General features: G+C 39.1%; 1 long non-coding RNA gene across 1 annotated transcript; it reads left to right on the top strand.

The window, feature by feature from the left end:
• Nucleotides 1-568: 568 nt before the first annotated feature.
• On the top strand, nucleotides 569-9,914 carry LOC129049677 (uncharacterized). The gene is made up of 7 exons (XR_008512926.2): nucleotides 569-688; nucleotides 7,019-7,121; nucleotides 8,025-8,105; nucleotides 8,233-8,356; nucleotides 9,091-9,191; nucleotides 9,285-9,419; nucleotides 9,651-9,914. It is a non-coding gene; the product is annotated as an uncharacterized LOC129049677 (long non-coding RNA).
• Nucleotides 9,915-10,351: the final 437 nt, after the last annotated feature.

Raw genomic sequence — 10,351 nt, 5'->3', positions numbered from 1 at the left:
TTTGCTTTTAAAACATTCAACTAAAAAAAAAACTCTGCTAAAAAAAAGGCTTATTACATCATTATCTTTTATGCTTTGGAGATAAAGAATCCTAAATGCCATGTCTGCCTAGGAATTTAAGAATTTCACTCCCCAGCTTTTCTTGACATATATTTAGTGTTAATTTCTCAATAACCTTCCTTTCTATGTTTACTGATATTTCTGCATTATCCTCAAACTTGCTAAACACATTAAACCGCCTAAGTGTCCCTTGCTTCACTTTTAAAAAAATTAGTAATTTTTAAATATAACTAAGAGGCTGGATCTTTTTCTATGCTGTGATGAGGAATGATTTTCCTGTCTTATATCACATGTTCGGGCAGTACAAATTTTCAAGCAAACTCTGCTTTCTCAAAGGTGCATTACTGAAACTTTGGCCTCTAGTTTTAAATTTCCTGCAGATATCACAGTCCATTCCACAGAGGTAGCATTAATCTCCTGTACTGAGACAAGATGTTCCCATTATTCACCAAGATAACTAGTTCTCAGATTTTGCTGACAAGAATCTTTTTTCAAATGTGCAGACCAAAGAGGTTGGCAAGAACCCACTTAAGAGAAGAAGGCAGCAGAGTTGAAGATCAGCCTTCCTGATGTTCAGAACACAAGTTATTTTAATCCCTATCCTGACAGTTGTGGAAATAACTCCAAGGTAATACCACCCAGTATTAAGCAAGAGATGAGTATGGTTTTTCTACATAAATAGAATTGTATTTTGTCTATATGACATATAAAATCTGCAAAATAATACTTGACATTATATTTTTGCTTTCACTTCATGTCTGAGGTATAATTTTTTGAGGCTCTATTTATTAACCAAACTCTTTGGTCATTTGCATATGATTAAGTGAACATATTAAAAAAATTTTAAATGTAGATGAGCCATCTATCTTAACTTGCTGAAGTTAAAAATACTCATATGACATCTACAAGGTAAGAGTGTGAATAGCTTATGTTGAAACCTGATTAACATGAAATTCTTCCAAATGTTCTTTGAGCAGTCCAGTGGACTTTTCTCTCGGTACTTTCTATTTTTAAAACATTTCTGAAGTTGTTTGTTGTGTAAGAAAACTCTCTTTGTTAGAAGATTGAATCACCAAAAGAGCAGGTGTTCAATATTTGAGCTTTACTAACAAGCTGCGTAGTTTCCCTTCTCCAGACGTCAGTTTCTTATTCTGCAAAAAAGGAAGGTTGGCCTTGATAATCTCTATAGTCTATCCCACCTCAAAAAATCTGATTCTAGAATTTTTGTTTTGCTGTAAAATCCCCAATCAATTGGATAAATGGTGAGCTAAGATGAGCTAACATCAGTAGGAACACCAACTACTTCTTAGCCCAGCATGCTCTGTAATTCTATAGTAGGAGTCATTAGCATTATGGAATAGAAATATGATTACAAGTTCGTATTAACTTGTTACATGAAGTTCACCATCTCAAAGAGAGTGTACTGTGAACTTGTTGATAAAAACTGAGGTCATCAAAAAATAACAGTATGTGTGCACTCACATGTATACACTTCTGTGTGAGAGTTTGTGCAGGTGTGTTAGCATGTGTGGGTAAATGTGCTTGTGATTTTAGAGGAAGGAAATAATAGTGGTATAGACATGGTGAGAAAAGGTAAGCTTGCCTCAGAGAAACCCCATTTTCAGGCTCTTTGGCAACGTTGATAAAATGTGACAGTTTATACAAGGTCATACTTCAGTTCAAACATACCAATTCTAGATTACTCTCCCTCTTTCAGCGCAAAGACATGAGCAAGATGCGCATTCCTCTGTCACACATCCCTGTGAAAATGTGTGAATTAATGAACTGTTTAGGCTGAAAGACACTTTAAAGTTAAATGGCTTGGCATTTTATTAATTTCTTTTGTTTTTTGAACTTGACAACACACGGAGCAAATTATTCTATTGTCAAATGAAATTTCTACAAGTAATATTTTCAAGCTAAGAGAATATATAAAAAAATTTTGATAGATAAGCACTTATCAATAATCACATTAGCACGTTTTTCAGGGCTAGAGAGTCTTAACAGAAGACGATACTTCAATGACTATTTTTCAGACTACCTGTTGGCAAATTGCAGCCCATGGGCCAAATCTGGCCCACCATCTGTTTTTGTAAATAAAGCTTTGTTGGAACACAGTCACATTCATTCACTTATACATCATCTGCTTTCCTGTTATGGTGGCCACGTAGTTGTGACAGAGACCATATGTTACAAAACTTTAAAAATGAACTATTTGGCCCTTTACAGAAAAAGTTTGCTAACTTCTGACCGAGACCATAGGTTCTCAACTTCTATTATTACTATTTCTTTTTTAAATATAAGTGGCCCAGGCCCTTTTTACAATATGTAAATAATTAAATTACTATTGTTTTCCCTGATGATAAATTATTCCTGATAATACTTGTTGCAGATATTCTGGTATCTCGCCATCAGTCAAGTACTCTTTTCAATCTTCTTTCTCAACCAAGCACTGATTTTGCACCTAAAATTCTCAGTACAAATTAGGTTATGCAAGATAAGTGCATTCATGCAGGTTTTTAAAAGTCCTGGAAAAGTGAAATAGGAACACTTTTACACTGTTGGTGGGACTGCAAACTAGTTCAACCATTGTGGAAGTCAGTGTGGCGATTCCTCAGGGATCTAGAACTAGAAATACCATTTGACCCAGCCATCCCATTACTGGGTATATACCCAAAGGACTATAAATCATGCTGCTATAAAGACACATGCACACGTATGTTTATTGCGGCACTATTCACAATAGCAAAGACTTGGAACCAACCCAAATGTCCAACAATGATAGACTGGATTAAGAAAATGTGGCACATATACACCATGGAATACTATGCAGCCATAAAAAATGATGAGTTCATGTCCTTTGTAGGGACGTGGATGAAATTGGAAATCATCATTCTCAGTAAACTATCGCAAGGACAAAAAACCAAACACTGCATGTTCTCACTCATAGATGGGAATTGAACAATGAGAACACATGGACACAGGAAGGGGAACATCACACCCTGGGGACTGTTGTGGGGTTGAGGGAGGGGGGAGGCATAGCATTAGGAGATATACCTAATGCTAAATGGCGAGTTAATGGGTGCAGCACACCAGCATGGCACATGTATACATATGTAACAAACCTGCACATTGTGCACATGTACCCTAAAACTTAAAGTATAAAAAAAAAAAAGTCCTGGAAACATGGCATATTTCTGCAGTCATAATCCAGTGTTAGCTCTTCAGCTAGAAACTGAGGCTGTGGAGATGGCACATTCCTGATTCCTGGATCCCAGCTATGGTAGCACATTCTTAGACTCTATAGTTTCTGTGGTGGTGGTGGTGGGCTTCTGATCTCCTCCCTTACTGGTAGGGCCTAAGATTGTAGGGTTCCTGGCAGGCAGGCCTGCAGTTATTCTGGAAGTCATTCCAAAGACCCTGCCCTGAAATACCTCCTTTAGCTTTTTCAATAACTTCGTAAGCACATATCTGAATTAAATCCTTTTGTATTTAAAATACCTTAAGTGTCTTTCATTTTCTGTACAACATCTTGATGACATGCTGAATTCTTACTTATGTGAGTCTGGTTTAAGATCTTTTCTCCTTTTCCATTCATCCAAAATCTCCTTCAGCTCCATGATCACACTGTTGAATCACTGTAGTTTTATAATGAATTCGCAATTAGGTAGGACAAGAACCTTTTTATTATACTTTTTTTTGGAGGGGCGGAGCATTCTTGAAGATTAATTCTTGCAAATACATTTTGGAATCAATTCGTGAAATCTCCCTTCATCTGCTCACCACAAAATAGCTGAGATTTTAATTAAAATTGCACTAAATTTATAAATTATTTTGAGGATAAACTAACATCTTTATAATATTAAGTTTTCCTATCGGAGAATATAGTTTACCTCTTTATTTAAGGCTTCTTTCACAGGAGAACACATTTTTAAATTTTTTTTTAAAAAAAGAAACACAGAACTAACAGATTTCACACATGATTATAGTTGTATGGATGAACACTGATGGATACTGAAACAAAGTGTAACATCAAAAGGCTAATATGAATTCTGAAAGGTTTTTAAATGAAAATTTGTATTAATCAAATAGCATCTATGTACACTTGGAAAATGAAGAAAAGTGAAAGACACACTATTTATTGAATCTGAAGATTATACTCGGGGTATACATGGATTTAATCAATCAACCCTTCAAATAATTTCAAGGATTTCCTAGATTATCTAGTCAACGGGTTAGGAAGCACCAATTTAGACCAACCTTCCCCCACAGTGAGAATTCTTTGGACAGCATTTCTGGGTCAATTATTGTAGAGGTTAAACTTTCAGTAAGGAGAATTTACTACCTGGCAGGGTAACTATTTCATTCATGGAAAAAGTCTAATAGGAAAGGATTACTTCTTCTATGGAGTCAAGTCTATCTGTGCTCCTGTCCCCTGGAGCTAAAATGAATAAATCTTACTTGTGGAGTATTTTGGTCTTTTAAATATCTGATAACAACTTTCATTTCCCCCACGCCCATCTCAGTTTTCTCTTGCCAGTTCTTTCAATTTCCTTTTAGAGCTTATTCCCAAACCCTTCACTGGTCACTCGTCTGCAAAAGTACCTCAGTTTCTCACTCCCTTTTAATGAGCAAAACTCAGCAATGAGTTTAATAAGCTAACTCCAACACCCCGATATGTGTTTTAATGTTTAAACAGGATATTTTCATGCATATTGAACTTTGGCTCCATAGCACACATTTTGTCACCTAGGTTTTTGGGTTTTCTTACCTGAGCTCTAAAGCCAAGCTGCTCTGAATCTGCATATTAAACATACACATGCTTGCTCGTGTGTGCAATTTTTTCTTTTTCTTTGGAAATAATTTCAGACCTATAAGAATAAGAGTACAAAGGACATTCCTATATCCTTTACCCAGATTCACTGTTGCTAACATTGTACTCCACTTGCTTTATCAATTGCTCTCTTTCTCATAATTTATTATTATATTTAATTATGTTGGTGCTCATATTGTTCCAGTTTGGCCTTTGAGAACACTTTCAGCTGGCTCTTGCATCTTTTTTTCATGCCCTTTTTTGTTTGTTTTTAATTTTTCTTTTTTCGTTGTTGTCTTTTGATTTTTTTTTTTCACACTTCCTTACTTTCTAGTAGAGCAAGATTATTCTCCAGGCTTACCTACACTATGCCAGCCTGGAATTAGCCACTTCTCCAAAGAGCCCTAGTCTTTTTTAGTGGAGAATTAAATCTGTACTTGATAATCAATTGACACTTTAAGAGCCTGAAGCTGTCTTAGCGATCTTTAGATGGATGAGGTAACTTGAACCCAGAGAGCACCAGTAAATAGCTTAGTCAAATAGCTATTTAGAAGCAGAGCCGGGATCAAAGTCTGGTCTTCTAACTCCCAAATGCCTAATATCTGCTCTTTCTATTTTATAACTTTCCAGCTTTCACACAGCATTCAATAATAATCTGTGTTAAGTTTCATTCTGTTGATTTTGGTCCATCATTTTAACATCCTAAGATATTTATGTATTAACTAGGGTCCTCATTGGATACTCAATCTTAATTCAAATTCTTTAAAAGTAAGTTTCTAAACTGAGATCAGATCTATTTTCAACTTCAGAGGAGATTTCTTGGACTGAATTATAAATCTTTGAATAATGAGGTGTTTAATGAAACCAGGACTAACACATCGTTAACTGTGGGTTGAGAATGGTGCTCTTATAATGGCTATTTTTTTTTTTTTTTGGAGCTTAATGGAAAAATACAGAATATTGAAAATGTTTTCTTATTGTTATTTAATTTGTCAAAACCTCATCATTTATGCTACATTTTAAATGAGGTGGAATAGTTTTTAAAGATGCTACAGAGATCATTACAAAAGCACTGGGAAGCCAAACATACTGTGGAGGGAGAGTAGGAGGAAGCACAGGAGGCAACAAGAATTACTGAGCTCAATATGAATCCGGGCGCCGGCAGCACACATCAGCTTAATTCATTGCCAACAGTCCACGGGGGGACATAATGTGAAAGTTAAAATGGAATTGAGATAGGTGTGTTGACAGTTCTGCATCCATAACATCCATCCATCCCAAGGCACCATCTGTTACATCTTCAGTCTTTTTGTGAGTATCAGCAATAGAGGTAATTAAGCAAATGAGCAGCTAAAATTGAAGTTTCCAGAAAGGAGGAAAAGTTAGCAAAGATATGACAATGGGGTGTCATTGTAGGAGCAGAGGCTGAACACCTGGATCATCCTTTATGGATATACGAGAGTGAATGAATGGTGGGACCAGGGGTGGAACCAGGAGACCTCACAGCTTCATGGTGCTCATAGTTTCAGAAGCCGCTAATGGCAAAGGGAAAATGCCTCTGACTTCCCTATTAAGGGGGAAGAAGAATGAACTAATAAGTTTGGAGGCACCAGGAAAAGAAAAGATGCTAATTTGCTATATTATTGACACATGGATAGTGATGCCTCTGTTTGTAAATCTCCTAAAATCAGTGCTCCTTTAAACAAAATTGGCTGCAGTACCATGGAAGCTCCAGTCTCTGCATTGGCATCTGGGGTGACAGTAACATTAAGAGGAAGGCTGAATTACAGAGGCTCCTGGAGCTGCCGAGGGGTGCTGGTCTACCACAAGAAACCACACAGCCTCCTTGTTCCTTATGCAGAAACCATCCCTGAATCTGCTCAGAGGGCTGGAGAGCTGAGAGGAAAGAAATTCATATCCTGGATGTCTTTGACAGTAATGTGTTGGTGGGAGTTTAGAGACAATGGGGTTTCCTTTTTCTAGATTTTGATTTTTTTTTTTTATTTTTGCTGTGTTAACAGAAAAACCAAGTTCTGTAATATATTCTAAAGAAGTTTATTCTGAGCCCAGGGAAAACAGTCTCAAGAGGTCCTGAGAAAGCACACCCAAGGTGGTTGGGTTACAGTTTGGTTTTGTATGTTTCAGTGAGAGAGAAACTGGAGATAAAATAAAAAATCAATACATGGAAGGAATACTTGGTTCAGTCCAAAAAGGCGGGACATTTTGAAGACAGGACTTAAAAATCAAGGTGGGTTTTAGGGATTTTTTTAGTTGACAGTTTGTTGAAAGAGTTAAGGCTTGTCTAAAGACTTGAAGTCAGTAGAAAGGAATGCTTAAGTTAAGACGAGGGGATCTGCTTTCTGTCATGTGATGCTGTACCAGAGTCAGGATGGAAAGTAAGCCACATTATACCAGGTTAATAATAATTAAAAAAAACCATTTAACGAGATTTTATGGTTTATAGGGCATGACTTTAATCCTTGCCTGGCATAGCCTTAGGTCTTGTTTATAATTTGGTATCTTATTGCAACAAGAATCCATTCTGGGCTGGGTGCAGTGGCTCACACCTATAATCCTAGCACTTTGAGAGGCTGAGGCAGGTGGATTACCTGAGCTCAGGAGTTCGAGACCAGCCTGGGCAACATGGCGAAATCACATCTCTACTAAAAATACAAAAATTAGCTGAGTGTGGTGGTGCATGCCTGTAGTCCCAGCTACTCAGGAGGCTGAGGCAGGAGAATCACTTGAACTCAGGAGGCGGAAGTTGCAATGAGCCGAGATCGCGCCACTGCACTCCAGCCTGGGTAACAGAGCGAGACTCTGTCACACACACACACACACAAAAAGAGTCCATTCTGTCAGTCTTATGATCTCTATTTTAACATTAATGCTGGTCAGTTATGCCTAAACTCCAAAAGAGGGAGGATAACAGGGCATGTCCAATCTCCTTTCCCATCAGGGCCAAAAATTCAGTTTTTCAGGTTTCTCTGAGGTCCTTTTGGCCAAGATGGAATCCGTTCAGTTGGTTAGGAGGCTTAGGATTTTATTTTCAGTTTACAGCTGTAATGTTTTGCTTGTGTCTCAATCTCCTGAACGTTCTTAATTTAACCCCTTCCTTCCCTGATCCTTTTCTTCCCTTCTCTGTCCCCAGCCTCACCCCACAGGCTTATAGGAAATTTGATCTTCTCCTACACTCTGCAATCAGACACCCATCCTCTGCCTTGTCAGGAAGGTAAGAAGCTTTTCCCTGCAGTACTGTCAGCTTTGACACTGCTTCCACACTGTCCTCAGAATGGAACCACAATCTGACCTCAGAATGCATTTCCAGCATGTAGGATTCTGCCTTATTTTTTACCCAGTCTCCTGCTAATAACTGGCTTCCCGCTCTTTCTGCCCCTGCCTGAGTCTCTGCTGCACTTTGCTGACCAAGATCCTTCCATCTCAGGGAATGGAGCCGCACCACTGACTGATGGGCCTTCTCAGGTTTGGTCATTTGCTGTGCTTGGATTTCTGCCAATTACCAGCTACAAGACACCCTTGTCCCAGAGCTTCACCCACTCAGGCCGAGCTCCTGGCCTGTTGTATACGTGTGGCCAACTGTCTGCTTCTGGTTGCCTAGAACACCCTTCACACACTTACTCTCTCCCCTCTCCCTTCAGGTGGGCCCTTTGGGTTCAGAGCTTGGCTGAGCCATGGTTATGATTGGGGCTTGTATCTAGAACAGGTAAACAGTGCCAGTACATGGCAAGTAATGTTCTAGTAATATAGATATATTCAGAAGAATCACTGTCTCGGCTGAGACTGAATAGCATCAAAACTGTCCCAAATGCATGAGCTTTTAAAATAGTTTCAATTAGTTTCAGTTATCTGAACAGAGTTGGAGGTGCAATAATAAGCTCCACAATGTTTTCACACTGATTCAGCTAATAGATGTCAAGCTATTTGTTCTCGGTGCCTTATTGATTAAGGTAGGACAGGTAAACAGCTGAGAATCTGCGTTAAAATGTAATTTAGTCAGTCGAGGAATGCTCCATGGTGGGAGGTGTTTTGCTTAAGGAAGGAAAATCCATCCTATAAACATTCATATCAGAACTTTTAAATAGCTCAATCCCCTGAGGACCAGACACAAAAAGGGTCTTTGTGATTTTTCTTTTGGTCCGGGATGATCTTGTGTCCAAGATGGAAGTTGCAAGGTGTGGACCACTCCTTCCTTCTAGAATGCAACCAAGCACCCCAAGGAAGAGTGAGAAGAGTGTCTCCAGTTACTACACATGTGGATTTGTTGCAGAGCGAGTACTAAGATCACAGCTCGATGAAGGTACTGCTACCACTACACTGGGTCCCAAATGGGTACAGCTCATTCTCCATAAAGAGAGAAGAGTTTCTCACCCTGTCAATCACCACATTCTAGGCCAACAGTCTATGGACAACTCTGGAGCTTCCAAAAAGCAGATGCTGAGATGAGATTTAAACATGGAACGAATGTATTACAGAAAATGTGGAGGGATTCAGGAGAGGCTGAGAGAACCATCAGATGACAATGCAGGTCTGTCTCGAGTGAGAGAGAGAGGCTAGAAGGAAGGAGTGAAGCCATGCTCACAGGGTTAACCCGAATTCTGGACAGACATATAGTTATAATTAAGCAGTAATCAGGCTGCACCTTGGCCCACTTCCTTGTTGCTAAAAGTCACCATAACACTAGATACTGACCATTTGCAACCCCATTGTTCCTAGAGATAAAATTTCTGACCTTAGAATAATGAGGCTATTGCTTTAGGTGATTTTCAGGTCCTGAATTCCAGCAAAACAGCTGAACAGCTGATGGCAAGCAGTTTGAAGACCTCCACAAAGGAACCAGATCAGCATGAGAATACAGTTTCTTCATCTCCCTCCTCCATGACTTCACCCTGCACTCTTCCGTCAATCAACAATCTCCACACTCTTAAAAATCCTAGCCCAGAACTCCCTGGGGAGACAGATTTGAGGTTCCCTCTTATCTCCTCGTTAGGCAGCCTTATAATTAAACTTCTTTCTCTGCTGCAACCTGGTGTCTCAGTGTACTGACTTGCCACACGTCGGGCAATGGACCTATTACAGTTACAGGAGGGTTGAGGGCATGCATCTTGGACCACAGGGCAGTTCTAAGAAAAGCTCAGGAAGCCTGATGGGGCAAAATTGTTTATCAAAGAGACACTGCATTTCCTGGGAAGGGGTCTTCCTTAGTATGCCTGTGGTATTCATCAGGGAGCAGCCCAATGGGAAGATGGCCTCAGCACAAATGCAGCTGTGGATTTCAAAGCACAGGATTTGGGGCCATTGGTCGATTTGCTTCCTGCAATCAGAAACCTGTGAGGCCTCTTCTCACATCCACCACACAAAGTACCTCTTAAAAGTCATTTATAGTGTGTAATCCTGTCCGCATCAAGGAGATTTAAGGAGGTTTAGTAATGCATTAACAACAATAACAAAAATATCTCA

Source organism: Pongo abelii, chromosome 14 (genome assembly GCF_028885655.2).
Source record: "Pongo abelii isolate AG06213 chromosome 14, NHGRI_mPonAbe1-v2.0_pri, whole genome shotgun sequence".
Lineage (NCBI taxonomy): Eukaryota > Metazoa > Chordata > Mammalia > Primates > Hominidae > Pongo > Pongo abelii.
This window is presented reverse-complemented; position numbering and strand designations above follow the sequence as displayed.